The sequence below is a fragment of the Halichoerus grypus genome, chromosome 2 (assembly GCF_964656455.1).
Source record: "Halichoerus grypus chromosome 2, mHalGry1.hap1.1, whole genome shotgun sequence".
NCBI classification, from domain to species: Eukaryota; Metazoa; Chordata; class Mammalia; order Carnivora; family Phocidae; genus Halichoerus; species Halichoerus grypus.
In genome coordinates, this window is record NC_135713.1 from 201,051,866 (window position 1) to 201,065,996 (window position 14,131).

Consider the following 14,131-nt stretch of genomic DNA (forward strand, 5'->3'; position numbering starts at 1 on the left):
TTATGATTGTGAAAAATTAATGAAAACATGATTTCATTCAGTGCTTGGGTGAAGTAAAGGAGCACCGAGTGTGCGAAAAGTCGGGAGGCACTCACTCTCAGGCACCAACCGCGCACCTATATGACCCTGAGGGTGAGTGTTTCCTTACATTTTGCTCTCTAGGTATGTTGCTCACCTCACCATAGTCCCGGCTCTGCAAGAAATGACAAGCAAAGAGACTACAGTGTAGAAACATTTATTTAATGCAGTTTGTCTCATGGTGTCATGATGTCTACTGAAAACACATCATTCTCAAGGGAAACGTGATGCAAGAGCAGAGCAAGATCCAATACAACAGTGGGATCAACATTCAGATTTTAGCTAATCTGAGGATTCCCAGAGATCTCTGGACAAAACTCGCATTGACAAGGGGACCAGTGGTTCTAAGAGCTCATCTTCAGTCTTCACTTGAGGTTCCTTGGGCTTCCACCTGGTACGTCTATAGGCTTAATTAAATACACGTTAGGCAGAGAGGTCTTTTAGATACACCTATAAAGACCAAATTTTATCCCTGGGACAAAATGCATTGGTAAATGGCACACCAGTGACATTATACTCCAAGGTTTTGGACAAGAGGAGAATGGCATGAGCAAGGGGCTGCAGGAGATGCACCAAATCATCAGATGCCCTAATTGTTCACACACAATTAAGGAAAAATGGCTAAAATGGTTCATTCTTATATATTATGATATAGTTCCTGCCATGTTGTATGGATAAACCAGCCTGCCCTGCTTTCTTACCACACCTGATAGCCCCAAACAAAGGATGATAAGTCAAAGATAGCCACATACACACTGGATATGAAAAAAGCTAAATGTCTTTGGGCATGTTGTTCCTTAATTCTGCCCAATAAGGCTGTCCATGTAGGATGGCGGCATCTAAGCCTTGAAAGAAAATCCTTTCTTTCAGAAACTATGACTATTAGGCAAAGAGAAGGCTAGTCTCTGAAGCCCAGTTCTCCATGAGGGCTGATATACCTCACAGTCTGGGATCTACTAAGATCTAGGGAGACACTGTGAGAGAGGACATAGCATTCCTTTCTCCCCCGAAACCCACATCAACCCTTGCAATGCAACCCCCATTACAGAAGAATACCCATGGGGGAGGGGGGGTTCCTTGAAGAACCTGACACAAAGTCTTATACATAATCTTTAATTTTTTTTTTAAGGAGATAGACGTTTATTGAAGACACTACAAGGGATGACAAGCAGGACAGCAGAGGAGAGACTGTCTGCCTGATCTTCAAATGTTTTCATACATTTTAATAATGATACAACTACCCGACTAAAGGTGAAAAGTGTTAAAATACCAAGAACAAATGTGTCTGCCTGCCATCATGTCCATTCAACACAGATTACTGATTTTTAAGGAGTTAGTGAAGATACAAACAGTGGTATTCATGATGTTGGATTATTTCTCCACTGTGTTTGTTAGAGAACTGAAGCTCTGAGCTAAACAGGAAGTTTGTTGCCGTACAAAAGTGCACCTCAATAGGTTTGCTTAATCACAATATATTGCTCTCCTCCTAAGTTAACCACGGCTTCTGACGTGGAGAAGATTTAGAACTTGAAGCCGTTTCACCCTGGGAAAATAAAATGGAAGAGAAATATGTAATTATAACCAATTGTTTAGTGGTCAACCTTCAAATATGCCATTGGGGCTGTCAAACCATTTAACTAAATCAAAGACAACACAGCATGTTCTGCTACTTTTATTCCTTCTTCTTCCTTTGGTCAGAAGGTGGTGGTAGGTGATCATCCACTGGACTGTCCCTTCAAAATAGATGTCAGCATTTCACATCCAGGTACCAGATGTCCTGGTTAAACAGCTGGCAGTGGAATTTGACTTCATGGAAAGGGTTTAAGGCATGATTTAGTCATTGACCTCCAGTGTTTGCTCTGACTTCTTACGGGGGAGTTCGAAGAGGAGCTGCGAAGTTTCCCAAGCTCCATTCAGGCGACAAAGGCCCACCCTGCAAACAACAGTCCTTCACCTTCTGAAGACCTGACACCTATGAAGTAACAAGGAAGGAATTTTCTGGCTCTGCTTCCTGGCACAGTCATTACCCAGGCTCCTGGATTCCAATTAGTTGGCCTTCACAACTGAGCCTCAAGAAATTTGTTATTTAGTGATCTGAATAAATTGGACAATTGAATCAGAAAAAGTATGAAGCACTCCCAATGTTAAAACAAGTCCGGATCTATACACACCCCCCCCCCCACCCCTTCATGCCTCCCACATTGACCCATGGTTTCTGATGTGGACTGAACAAAGCTGGTGTCACTGACTTCAAGGAAAAGTGAAGTCAAGGAGAGAGGTTAGCAGACTGGACACATTTAAAGGCCAATGTGCCCAATTTTTAAAATCTTTATTCACCTGTCACTTAACTGGATATCCTGCTTTGGTGGTAGTAGAGACTACATTTAAGGATCTAAGTGCCAACAGGAGATGAAAAAGCACATTCGAGGGGCGCTTGGGTGGCTCAGTCGTTAAGCGTCTGCCTTTGGCTCAGGTCATGATCTCAGGGTCTTGGGATCGAGCCCCGCATCAGGCTCCCTGCTCGGCGGGAAGCCTGCTTCTCCCTCTCCCTCTCCCCCTGCTTGTGTTCCCTCTTTCGCTGTCTTTCTTTCTGTCAAATAAATAAATAAAATCTCAAAAGAAAAAGCACATTCTATTTGTCATTAAGTACAGAGATGCCATGGTTCTTTTCAACCTTTTCCTTTCCTGATGTGTAGGATGACTTACAGCTAAGGTGAAAACCACTTATGACCTCACATCAGTTTCTGCGCCCAAGTGGCTTCAGCTAAACATTATTCAAAACTCAGCATAAAGGCGAATAGTGAATAGACTGAAAGCCTTGAAACCCAGCACCTGTCTTTTTAGTATCCCATAAAGAAAAATGGTGGGGAGTACACTCCTGGACTGAACACCAGGAAGGGAGCCCATGTTCTGAGTGGGTTAGGGCAGGGCTGTGGCTAGCTCAACTTTCTGACACCAAAGAGGAAAATGTATAACTCTTCAGAGGCATCAGTGGAGTATTCGACCAATCATGAAAAAAAATTCAACTGCTCTCACAATCTGAGTGTGGGTGGGAGAAGGAATGAATCTAGGTCTACAGCATGACAAGTGGTCAATTGCAGTCACCATTCTATTCTAAAAATGCAAATTGGACCTCGTCTGTCTCCAGCTTCATAACCTTCATTTGGTTGTGGATAAACTCTAAAGTCCTAAACATTATATAAAGAGCCTTTTCTGATCTGGAACCAGCCTATTTTCCCAGCTTCATCTCACACCCTACCCCAGATACCCCCAGCCCTCTACAGTCCAACCATCACACTGACTTGTAGTTCCCAGAACCTGCCGTATTTCTCGTGATACCTGATTTTTGCCTCTGCTGTTCCATCTGTCTGGAAATTATTTTCCCTACCTTTCCTTTCTCTGGCTATTACTAGACTAAAAAGCATATGATGGAAAACAAATAGTATAAGCCCACAGCTGAGTTTTTGCATTATATCAATATTTTGTTGGTCTGAAAGCTCTAAGGAAGAGGGTGCAATGCAACAAATTAAGCAATCCCATATGATAAAATGGTTTTTAACCAATAAATGTTAAATGTAGTTTATATATGCTTATACAAGTTTGTTAAAAAGATAACAGTTACTCAGATTTCAAGGTTCATCTCTCAAGAATGATCCATATTTAATTGGTGGATCGTCCTTTTTGAAGTCAGAGACACATGGCTTTGAGAGTGAGCTCTACCATCTACTAACAGCATGACCTCGGGCAAATTGTCAACCTCTTTGTGGTTCAGTCTTCTCATCTGCAAAATGGGGGCTGCCCTAGCACCTGCCCGATAGAGTTGTTGTGAGGATCAATTTAGACAATAAGAATGAAGTGCTGAGTATTAGTTACCAGGGGGAATGGACAGCTCATATCTCCCCGAAGTTCATATGTTGAAACCTTATCCCTCGATGGGGTGGTATTAAGAGGTGGGGCCTTTGGGAGGTGACTGGGTTCTGAGGGTAGAGCCCTCATGAATGGATTAATGTCCTGACACAAGAGACCCCAGAGAGTTCCCCTTCTGTCGTGTGAATTACCCATGAAGAAGAAAGTCGTCTAGGAGGAAGGAAGTAGGATCTCGCCAGACACTGCATCTGTCAGTGTCTTGATCTTGGACTTCCCAGCCTCCAGAGCTATAAGAAATAAATTTCTGTTGTTTATAAGCCACACAGTGTGTGATATTTTTGTTACAGTAGCTGAGCTAAGACACCTGGTGGGCAGTAATATTCAGTCAACTCAGTAAAGGGCCACCGTCACCGTCATCCTCTTCTTTATCACCATCATTCATCATATGTCATCATATGTCATCAAATGTCAAAATAGCCTGACTGCATCTCTCCATGCTGGCTCCTGCTGTTTAAGACTTGATGGCACCATTTTGCAGCTAACTAAGCCATTCTAGATCACACTGAAAAACATTCACCCACCAACTTCATCTTTGGAAATAGGAAACTACAGGACTCTGCTCACACGGTTTTGCCCAGGAGGGTGAAAGTCACTAAGACACTCTGGGGTGGGAGAGGGAGAAAGTCTAGCTAACAACATAATTAAAGAGGGAGGCAGCTCCCTGTGGGAACCCCTGACGTCTAAAGAGTCTGTTACCCTTTCCTAAGACTATCCTCATTCCTGTGTTCAACCCGAGGGCACATATTACTCTTCTCATAATTTTAAATATGGGGAAGCTGACTCCCCTTAAAGACAAGCTGCCCAAGCTCACTGTTGAGCCTTGTCTTCAGATCACCCATCCCCATCCCCACCATTCACGCACCCTGAGCAGCAGTCCCTAACCTCAATATCCTCTCGCTTTCCAGAGGCGCCACTGGGGCTCCTTTACTCAGTTTTGTTTGCCCTTCTCCCGACAATGGCTGTCTGTAAGAGGCCCTCAGCGCCTGGAATTTGAAATTGTTTTTCTTCCCTCCCTTCCTGAGGAGCAGATTGTTCCTAAGCTCTGGGCTGCCCGGCCAGTGCAGGCCTGACTGGCTGGCACCTAGGGTTGCATGGAGGATATGGATTTGTTTTTGCAGGGTTGCTCATGAACGATGGAGTGCTGGTGTTGGCTTCCTTGTAGAAGGGGTGCATGGCAGTTAGGCATGGATTTGCAGGGAAGTAAACTTCAAGAATAAACAGAAAGTACACACACTCCACATCCTGTCAGCCAAGTCCCAGCCTCCTTAGTCCTGACAGGTGATCCATTCTGACTTCCTTACAGAGACACCCACACCCAGCAGACTGTAAGTCCTTGAAGCATGGCAGGCAGGAAAAAGCACAAACGTGGATTCTCCACTCTCTAGCATGGTGGGCTTGAAAATTTGCTCAGCCTCTGTGCCCAGACTCCACGATTGAAAACTTGCCAACATTCTTTTGGTTCCTCCCATATACCAGAGTCTTCCCCTCCTCAGGGCCTTTGAATGTGCTCTTGTCTCTGCCCTCCTTCTCCTGATGGCACTCCTCTTCCTTCAGGTTTCAGCTTCGATGCCATCTTCTCAAAGAGCCTTCCCTCAGCTTCCCCTCAACCCCATTATTCTCTGTTTGGGGCACTCATTGGCTTTCTTCAAATGTTTGTCACAATTTCCAATAATTTTTATTTGCTTTGTCTTCCTATTCAAACTTGAAGCTCCTTGAGGGCTGCCCTCTGCTATGTCAGCACAGTGCCTGGAATTTGATGGGGACTCAATCAATATCAAGGAATAAAAGTCCTTGCTTTGTCTAAGTTTAATTGGCGCAAGGGAGAGGTAACAACCACCAGAATCCAGAATCCCTGATCCTGTGGACAATTTTATCTTCGACTGCACTCACATGAACAATAAATATCAGTGACAGAAAGATGTAGAGTTAAAAAGACCAAGGAAATTAATCAGCATAAACTCTTTCATGTATTTTATAATTTGAGACAAGCATACTACCCCAACTGGATAACATTTTCCCGACACCCACTTGGGAATCTTTTCTACCTGCACAAGTCTATGGTATACTTATAAAAATATCTAAATTGTTAAAGAATTTAACAGCAGACCAAATGAAAAAATATTATCTGCGACAAGTTAATACATAGGAATTCACAGTTAAGGTCTATTCATACAATACAAATTTGTTGAGTGCCTGGGATTGTAAATATATGAATGATGCAATTCTACATTCAGTAGTCAACAATCTTGCTCGAAAACAAAATATACAACTGTGAAACTATCCTAGGAGCCTATAAAAACAAAACGATATAAAAACTACTTAGTTAATGGCACCTGGATGGCTCAGTCGGCTAAGCGTCTGCCTTCAGCCCAGGTCATGATCCCAGGGTCCTGGGATCGAATCCCACATCAGGCTCCCTGTTCAGCAGAGAGCCTGCTTCTCCCTCTCCCTCTGCCCCTCCCCCGTGCTCGTGTTTTCTCTCTCTCTCTTTCATGCTCTCTTTCTCAAATAAATAAATAAAATCTTAAAAAAAAAACTACTTAGTTAAGTGTGTTGAAGCTCAGAGTGAATTACAATGAGTTAGGAGAAAACAATTTTTAAAGAGTTTTGGTTAAAGTCTTGAACAGAGTGAGTGAACAGGGACAGACATAGAAAAGTTATAAAGGTTTAAACTGATATTTTTTTATTAAGTAGGACCCCCTCATTACAGTGTTCTTTGTTATCAAAGTATATTTGACATATAACATTGTGTGAGTTTCAGGTGAAGCACATGTTTATTTGATACATTGATATATGACAATATGATTGCCATTAGATTGAGATCATTAGCACCTAATTATCATGGCACATAATTATCATTTCTTTTTTTGTGGTGGGAATAATTAAGATCTAGTGTCTCAGCAAGTTTGATGACAATATACAATGTTGTCTTTATTCACTACACTGTGCATTAGATCTCCAGGACTTGTCTCCTAGTTGCAAGTTTGTGCCCTTAAAAAATACCTCTTCTATTCTCCCAGCCCCAGGCCCTGGTAATCACCATTTTACTCTGTTTTTATGAGTTTGGCTTTTTTAGATTCCACATATGAGTGATATCATGCAGTATTTGTGTATCTCTGTCTGACTTATTTCACTTAGCATAATGTTCTCAAGGTCCATCCATGTTATTGCAAATGGCAGGATTTCCTTCTTTCTCATAGCTGAACAACATACCATTGTGTGTGTGTGTGTGTGTGTGTGTGTGTGTGTGTGTGTACTGCATCATCTTTATGCGTTCATCGCTTGACTGACAGACACTTAAGTTGTTTCCATATCTTGGCTATTGTGAAAAATGCTGCAATAACCATGGGAGTCTAGATATCTCTTCCATATCCTGTCTTAATTTCCTTTGGGAGAGCCCCCTTATTTACAAATGCAGAAAATGAGGTCCAGTGGGTTTTTCCCTCACCTGGGTCCTGTAACAGAGGAGGATCAGGGAGTCAGGAGCCCAGGCACCCAGTCTTTCCACTACATCACCTGGGCCATTTTCAGAAGAGGTAAGGCGAAATCTCAGCCACAGCACCAAAATGGGTGAGCAGGATGTGGCGGTGGCCGTGGCAACAAGACTAGGCTGGGAGTGGAGAGACATGACAGAAAAGGCTTGGAGGTGAATTGAGGGGTGGCCAACGGCTGGTTTCCTCATGGAACATCCTTATTTTTGGCACGTTGACTTGTTGAGTGGCACCTGAGTCATCCCTCTTGAGGCCAGTAACCAACTCAAACAGAGGAACTCACACATCACTCCTTTTACCTTGGGCATCGTGGGTACCCACCAAATATTTGTTGATTTGCTTTGACTCTGATGCTGGACCTATAAGAGTGCAAAGAAGCGCTCTGTGTGCGCCACCACGAAATGTGTTCTATTTATGATGGGAAGGTACAGAGCAGGAAAAAATAAATCACCTCATTTACAGATAACAGGCATTGCTCTTATTGAATCAAAATGTCCTTGTTGGCATGGAAACAAGAAACAGCTGAGCTGGAAGAACGTGGCAGAGAATGGAAATGTAGCATGGAGGTACCATTTTCACCCTCCCTTTGCTTATTACAACTACGCCCAAGCATGGTACCACTGGGTGTGGTCCCCTTATTCTAGCTGGAGAAAGAACCTCCCCAGAGAAATGTGGATTCCAGCTCTATTCTTTTGTTGTTGTTGTTAAGATTTATTTATTTATTTGAAAGAGAGAGAAAGAGATAGCAAGAGAGTGCAGGGGGAGGGGCAGAGGGAGAGGGAGAATCTCAAGTCAACTCTGTCCTGAGAGCAGAGCCCAACTCGGAGCTCAATCTCACGAGCCTGAGATCATGACCTGAGCCAAAACCAAGAGTCAGACGCTTAAATAACTGTGCCCCCCAGGCACCTCCCCCAGCTCTATTCTTTAATAGCTGCATGATCTTGGGCATTTACCTCTTTGACCTGCAGACTCCCCATCTGCTAACACAGGTAAAGCACTTAGCACAATGCCTGGTAAAGAGCAGGTACTCAGCACACATTAAGTCTCTTTTCCTTCCTGACAAAAGGAGCTTAAGGAGAGAGACCAGGCTCTGTAGGGAAAAAGAAAACAATCCTGAGTGGTCTGGTGGCAGGAAGATGGGAGTTTGGGGGAAGACAGAGGAGTGAGAAGTTGTCAAGTCATGGGGCAAGCCTTGAAGCTTGCAGAGAAGAGGAAGGAAGGGGCCATGGCGTCTAACTAAGAGCAAGGTTCAGAATATGTGGATTCAAAGTCTACTTTAAGGCAAGAGCACCTGGGGCAAGTTCAATTCCCTCTTTGGACCTCAGCATTCTTGAGCAAAAATAAGAAAATTTTAATATTGATCTTTGAAGTTCCTTTTACCTCTATGATCCAATGGTTTTAAACATGACCATTAAAAGTAAGGGCCCTGAGATTGATCAAGTAGGTAAGAAAATCCATTAAACCATCTGGACCTTTAACCAGGCTTGACTCTAAAGTGAAGCCCCGTTCTAAGCATTTCTCTCTTGGCTGCCCTTCCAGAGTAAAGGAAGAGGATGAGGTAGGAATTCAAAGTAGAAGTCTATCATACTAAACAGCTGTCTCAGTTATATCCTGACCTCTGTTAGTAATGTGGCCTGAGGTGTGCTTACAGTTGATTCAGTCCCCTGAAACTTAAACACCTCCAAGATAGGCCAGGGACTTCTGAGACATCAGTGGTAACAGACCAAGGAGCCCGAGAACTTCTCACTGCCCAAGTTGGAAAATCTAAGGACATATGTGTTCTTTGGCTTGGGCAGGCTGACACTGCTCTTCCCATCCAAATTATTTGGATCTGCGGAGCTAGGTATACTTTCCTGGGGCTGGCTGCCATACAGAGCACCACAAACTGGGTGAGTTAAAACAACACAAATGTATTGTCTCACACTTGTGGCAGCTGGATGTCTGAAACCGTGGTATCAGCAAGGCCATGCTCCCTCGGAAGGCACCAGGAAAGATCTGTTCCCCTCAGGTAGTCCTTGGCTTATAGATGCGTCCATCCTCTCCTCTGTCTTCTCATGACGTCCTCCCTGTGACTTCTTTCTTTACTGTCTGTGTCCAAATTTCCCCTCTTGAAAAGGACACCAGTCATATTGGATGAGGGGCTTACCCTATTCCAGCATGACCTCATCCTAACTAATTGTATCTACCATGCCCTTATGTCCATAGAAGGTCACATTCCGAGATCCTGAGGAGTCAGGCCTTTAACATCTTTTAAGGGTACATAATTCATGATCAAGGAGTCAGGATTTGAAAGTAACATTCTGAAAAGATTAAAGACCATGAACATTCACTCCTTGTACCCAATACTCCTTCGCCAGAAGTGATACATTAAGATGGACACAATGCAGGCAACTCTCCCAGATGACCGGCCTCCAATCTTTCTGTCCATTGACCCAGACCTTATGCTACTCCTCCGTGAGCTTGTAGGCACTCGTAATGCATTCCAGTCACCAAGTAATACGCCACTCAAATGAACCTACACTGAAGCTGTTTATGTAACTAATGAACCCTGATTATGTTGCATCCAAGTAGAAGTAAAATTTTTATTCTATGTAATGAAGGAAAGCTTTCTGGGGGGGGGGGGGGCGGGGGCGGTCAGAGAAGACTGAGATCAAAGACAGGCATCTAGGAGAAGCCAGATATGAACAGATCCCCACAATGACAAAGAATCATACCAAATCATTTCCCCAAATCTCCACAAAGAAACATTCAAGCCAGATACTTTCGGGGGGGAACCCACAAAACTACATTTCATTTACTTCTGCCTTTGTTTCAGGTACAGAAAGTTAGGGGGTAAGGGGGAGTCATAAAAGAAGGATCCCTCGCTGGTGTCTTCTGACATATTATTTCTACATTAGTGTTATCGGGTTAGTTACTGAAAGACAGATGCCAAACAAGAAGCTGATCACATTTCCCAATCTTATTTGCAAACAAGCGTTCATTTCCTGCTTATCAAGGCACAGTGCGGGTACTTTGTCCATTCAAATCATTGTCTTAAGCCAGTGGGGCAAGCCACTGGGCAAGGTTCGCCCCAGCCAGAGCCTGGATGCTCAATGTCATTGAACTCAACGAGCACATAATTAGTATTGAAAGGTGTGATTGCAGTCCAGTCGGCCAGGTAATCAGCCCCCGATTTTTCTTCGGGATTTCAGACCAATTGGAAATCTTAGCCCAAGAGGAGGCTGGAGGGAATTATCCTGGAAGTGTAGTATCCCTTTTCAAATATAAACACAGGACAATTATCCCAACCCGTCAGCCCTCCCTTGCTCAGCACGCCGGGTCTGGGCAGCGAGCAGAGGGGACCTGGCTCTTCCCAGGCAGGTCTGCCTCTCAGCCCTGGCTCCCCAGGGCGCTTCCATCAGCTCACTCACATCTTCCAAGACTGTCGCAACCTTGGGATGTCTCTGCAGAACGAGCCTCTTCATCCTGGTGCTTGTTTTGCAAACATTTGGCTGCTTCGTGGGAACCTGCCTCAACCTGAGGCCCGAGTTCCCTGTTGGCTGGGATGGTGGAGGCTTCTTGAGAAGGGCTGGTCTCTTTTCCCAGTCAGATCTGATGGCTTGGAAGAGACAGACTGGAATGCATCTTTCTGCTATCCCTTCAAAGACAGGAGGCCAGTTCTCGGTTCTCAGAAACCAACAGCCACAGTTGACATGAAACTTGGTTACGTATTTAAATGGGCATTCACATTTTTTAGGCGACTCAATGAAGCGTCAAATCAGGACTCTCATCTCCTTCTGGATCAGGGGTGGCCCCTTCCTCCGTGGACAGGGGTGCCATCTGACGAGGCAGATACACGTGGAAGTGTACTTGCCTCTGTATCAAAGGATGCTTTCTCCGTGTCTCTACAGTGCGTTGCTTTAACCGAACTCACAATGGCTAACATAGTTAGACAGCAAAATAAACACGAGTATCCATAAAATACTGACACTTCCAGGCTCTGATGGGGGCTGTGCAGCCAGCTACCTGCCCCAGACTCGGAGGGAGGGCCCAGCGTATAAACAAAGTTTGCATGCAAGACTCCATGTATTATCAACATATCGCGATCAGCTCCTGCCAACCACGCAGCAGACACATAACTCTACATTATGTAATGTGACCATCAGCCAGGGCTGGGGGGAAAAGCCTTTTTGTTCCTTACCACCTATCCTCCAACTAGGGCGGACGGCCTCTGGATGATGCCCCCAGGAGAGCGCAGAGCTTCAGGCCAGGGCTCCTGCGGCTACTCCCTCTCACCTCTAGAAGACACTGACATTCCAGCCTGGATCACCTGGCCGAGGCCCTTTTGCCTTCTGCATAAGCCTCACCGTGTTCCGATGGCACTATATTTTCTTAGCATTTTATTATGAAAATGTCAAATATCCAGAAAATTTGAAAACAAATAAACCATAGAGTCATCACTCATGAGATACAGTTTTTTTTTAAGATTTTATTTATTTATTTGACAGAGAGAGATAGCAAGAGCAGGAACACAAGCAGGGGGAGTGGGAGAGGGAGAAGCAGGCTTCCCACTGAGCAGGGAGCTTGATTCGGGGCTCGATCCCAGGACCCTGGGATCATGACCTGAGCCGAAGGCAGACGCTTAACAACTGAGCCACCCAGGCGCCCCATGAGAGACAGTTTTAAGTGATTGCCTTGTCCTGCATGGTGTTTGTGGAGACAGGACTCCCCTTCTCCACAGACAGATTTGGGTTTTTTATCACAACCCTTCCACTTATCAGCTAGGGGAACTTGGGTGTATTATTTTATTGTTCTGAGCCTCAGTTTGCCTTCAATGTATGATAGGCATCGAGCTAACTCCAGTTAACCTATGCTGAGCATTTATTAGATGCCAGGAACTCTTCCACGTGACACCGGCTAGCCCAGATCCTCACAGTAACCAACTGTGGGGAATCCGGCTGAAAACCCAGGCCACTGCGTTGTGGTGCCATTGTGAAATGAGTGACAGTGAGCATGGTTCATTTAGTACAGAGCTTTCACTTGCAGTGGCTTTTCAAGGAATAATTCAAGGATTATTATTACTAGCTGTAGTAGTATTTTAGAGAGGGCAAAGATATTTTCCGTGGTAGCTGCCATACACATTCTAAACCCTGAAAGTTCTGGAGCCGATGCCCCGTAGATGATTAGTTCTTCTCGGTTTCTAGTGTAAGACATGGGAATCCTGAAAGGCAACTAGACTGTCATCTTTCAGCCCAAAAATCTCTGGACTGCTTCCAACCCTTCCCTCATCCTAAGTTCCTTCAAACTCATTCTAACTAGACTCCTCCATTAAGGAGCCTGTCACAGATCTCTGAGGTAAGTCTCTCAGCCTTGGGAAAGGCAAAAGAAAGGATAAGTGGACGCTAACTTTTGATGAAGACCCACCTTTGAATAAGAGATACCATGGAAGCCCAGACATGTGGTATAACTTTTCTAAAGTCACAGAGGAAACTGAACAAAAGAAAGAAGGAAGGAAGGAAGGAAGGGAGGAAGGATGGGAGGGAGGGAGGAAGGGAGAGAGCAAACCCATGAGTTCTGAATCCAGAGTGCTGCTGTGCATTAAATAATTAATAACGCCCATTGGCATAAGTCCAGAGACCTGACAACTGAAACAAATCAACTATAGAACAAGTGTTCTGGAAAATTGAAGGCGCCCTACTGATACTGCGTTTCTCAAAGGGATGCAGTTTCAGATAGACCAAGAGAGGACACTGTGGATGAATCTCACAGATTTTGCATCCAAGATGACCAAGCAGAGGCATAGTCTGAGTCTTTGCCAGTAATAGTTGAAGAAGATAAGTTAGAATTTGAGGAATTGGAGCTACAGTTGGAGTGAGAGATTCCTCAGCCCAGGAGAGAGACAAAGATCCAAAAAAAAGGGGGATGGACGTGTTCAGAAGGAAATGAATCCAACACTGATCCAACAGTGAAACTCTCCCCCAAACAGAATTACAGGTGATTCCAGAGCTATATCCATACAAGTAGGGTTCTTGCTAAAATCTAAAGAGAAAGAGGAATGAAGGGGAGAAGGAGGGATACATTAGGTATTAGGGGCCATCGGGAGCCAATATACACTCATGAGAATTGTAATTAAGAACTTGCTATTGGAAAGGACTGTCCTGCCAAGACCTTTGGTCACATTAATCCTTCCTTGGGCCTTCCTTGGGAAGTTCACCGCCAGCAGCTGATCTGTCATCATAGAGAAACAATCAGCGATGGGGAAGAGAAAGTGATGTTTTAGGTGGGCTGGCAGAACAACTTTGCGGACGGCCCTGTTTTTTAACATACCCACAAAACTATGTGGAGCCAAGTGTTCTTTACACCGGGCCAGACTTTCCTACCCCACCTTGGGGGGCTGCCAGTTTTCGCTGGCTCTCTCCACACTGTCAAGCCTTCTTGTGAAATGACTGGTACTTCCTGCTTCCTGTCGCACCCCAGACCCAGACACACCACCTCTCCCTGGGTATCCGCCCTATGGTTTCATGAAAGAAAGCCAAGGGGCTCTTGAGGACACAGAAGCCCCTGTTTGGACGAAGACAAAAAGAACAGGGTCATTTCCCTCCCTGTTTCCTCGTTTCCTTCCACCTTTCTCTGCTCCCCCTTATCCCTTACTGTGG

The 14,131-nt window shown here is 44.6% G+C and overlaps 1 long non-coding RNA gene across 2 annotated transcripts in view; it reads right to left on the reverse strand.

The window, feature by feature from the left end:
• Positions 1 to 251: 251 nt before the first annotated feature.
• LOC144378729 (uncharacterized) overlaps positions 252 to 14,131 on the reverse strand; it is a 28,258-nt gene continuing 14,378 nt past the window's right edge. The window contains exons 2-3 of one of the 2 annotated variants that reach the window (XR_004914611.2): positions 4,137 to 4,232; positions 252 to 1,621 (exon numbers count right to left, since the gene is read on the reverse strand). This is a non-coding gene — a long non-coding RNA (uncharacterized LOC144378729). The other variant, XR_004914612.2, reaches the window with a different exon arrangement.